The sequence below is a fragment of the Mastomys coucha genome, unplaced genomic scaffold (assembly GCF_008632895.1).
Source record: "Mastomys coucha isolate ucsf_1 unplaced genomic scaffold, UCSF_Mcou_1 pScaffold14, whole genome shotgun sequence".
NCBI classification, from domain to species: Eukaryota; Metazoa; Chordata; class Mammalia; order Rodentia; family Muridae; genus Mastomys; species Mastomys coucha.
Window position 1 is genome coordinate 12603212 of NW_022196896.1, and position 2738 is coordinate 12605949.

A 2738-nucleotide genomic window follows, 5' to 3' on the forward strand; every position below is an offset into this window, starting at 1 on the left:
TCTCTCTCTCTCTCCTTCCTTCCCTCCCCCCTCTCTTTCCCTCACCCTTCCCAATTCTAAGTAAGGCAGAGGATGAAAATATGAGTGTCCTATCATGAGATTACAAGTCTTTACACCAGTCAGCTTCTGTGAACCTAATGCTAAATTTAGCATTGACAAGTGTTTAATCAACAATTGTCATCAACAAACAATTTCTTCTAACTTGAAACTAGTCATCAATGGACACAGAAGTGATTGGCTCACTATTTTTAAAATGAAACGAACTCACTCCTTGCATGATGCTCTCTGTTCCTGAGCAAATAACTGTACGTAAATGTTTATTCTTCTGACACCACCCTGGGCTGGTCGCTAGGGTCAGGAGAATGTTTAAACAGAGGAAATAGAAAATTGACAATAAGTTGAAGCTAATGTGAATACCCCAAAATTATTGATAATAGTAAACATGACAGTATACTAACATGAAAGAAACACAGTGGTACCTAAGTTTGATAAGTTTTATCTGATTACAATATACCCATTAATCTTCAAAATTACTGGTTTCATGACTTGAGTTTTATGTATGCAATAGTCAGTTTCCTTGTTGTGAGCATATGGTTTATTTTGTTTGTTTTTCACCTGTGAGAGCATTTTATGTCCAGGTTGCATGACTTAATTGGATAACAAAACAATGGCAATACTCTTTTTAAAATCTTAAATACAGAGAACAATTGGAAATCAAAATTAATAATGATAATATATGAAAATATTTAACCTGTTAAGTACAATAAAACCTACCAGCCTCAAGTGATATAAACACCGAATACTACAGACAAACAAAATGGGTAAATTCTTCTTTACAATGAATTATTATTAGCTGCAAAAGAAAAGAGAAAGTTAGCATTTCACAATATCATACGAATAATCGATTCAGGAAAGGATTATCTAACAACACTGAGCAAACTCAAACGGAAGGATATTGTGTCAAAAACTCAACATGCACTTTTGTAATGTCAAGATCACTAGTGATAAAGAAATGAAGGAAAGAATAATAAGATGAATGAATATCTTTAGATTAAGGAATAAGATAATCCATGATCTTGGAATGCTCCTGGGCTGGAAAAAAATATGATGACAAAAGACATTTTGTAAAACAACCATCCTATTTGAATATATAGACTGGCTCATGGTCAAAAGTAACAAGTCTGATGATCTGAGATCTGATCCTCTAGGCAGCCATGATGAAAAGACAGAACCATGTCTACAAGCTGCCCTCTGATTTCCATCTACATGCCATGGAATATTCACAGTTGATAAGTAAAATACATTAACTTTAAAACATTGTTATATGTACATAGATTAGATAATGACAAGGTATTGAAATTGATGTTTCTGATTTTATAATTGCAAAATAATATTCTTGTTTGGGGGAAATAAAGCCTGTTATATTTAAGACAAATAAGGATGATTCCTGAAACATACTCAATTGTTATTCAAATGTACACTCAAATTTTTAATAAAAAATGAAAAATATATTTAGAAAGTCTAGAATAAAATGAAAAGTAAAGTACAAGCACGCAAGCAGGCTTGCCTACAGGCCAGCCTTCTGGAGACATTTTCTCAATGGTGTTTCCTTTGCTGACTAGATGACTCTAGCTTGTGTCAAGTTGACAAACCAACAAACAAAAACAACCAGGACAGGAACATAGAACATCATTTCTACATATCACTTTTCTCAATCTTGTAAGTTTTAGGTAATATGAAAGTAAGAAAAAATAGACAAAGCAATGTGTTCGGAACACTGTCCAAGTAGAGAGCCATGTGAGTAGAATTCTAAGTACTTATGAGAAAACTAAGAGAACAAGACAAAAGTCTCATAATCTCCATTTCTTTAAAATCACAGACTTGTTCCTGGACTATGCTTTCATGCCCCTCCCAGGTGTGGCGGGTAGGAGTGAGTTTACTTCAAATTATTTATTACAAATGGCTATTTTTATTTACATGCCTCTATGGAAAAATATTGTTTTACCACATGTGGCTTGTCCACCACAAGCAACTTCTCCTTGGTGACTGTACCCTTTACTCATATGACTCCTTTTAATGCTCTGATTGTAGATTGTCTGACATTCTGAATAAAGTTGGCTACTGCGTGAGACTTTAGTCTGCCTCTTTCATTGGCTCCACTCTCCCAGGTTCCACTACCTCTAGAGTGGTCATCAAGTGGCACCTGAATGGATATATGAAGAAGGTTACAAGGTAAAAGAGAGTGTGGACCCTCACAAAAGGAAGGCATGAGAACAACAGGACAAAAACCACAACATGCTCTGACTTATGTTGAGATTGTGCACCATGTTTTTAGGAGGGGAGGAACACAAGGATTCAAATAGCAACTATTAAACTGCTTTCAAGTTGTTTATGATTATAATCCCTGGTTTTCAGAACAAAGATGAAGAAGTAGGGGAAAGAGTCTGAAAGAATATGGAAAAGGCATATAAACAAGGAGAAAGGGCCCCTGTTCAATTTTGGGTCAGTTGGACATTAATTCAGAATTATCAAAATGCTTAAGGAAGATAAAGAGGAAATAATCATGACAAAGAGATGACTAATTCCTGGCATGAATATAAACTGGATAATCAATCCTTAAAGTTGGTAAAGAGGGAAAGAAAGGAGATTTCTTTTTCCTGGTCAGGCAAAACAAAAGGAAAAACAGTGTCATCAATAATGCTGGTGACTCTTCTCTACTTCCCTAACTGGAGCCTTCT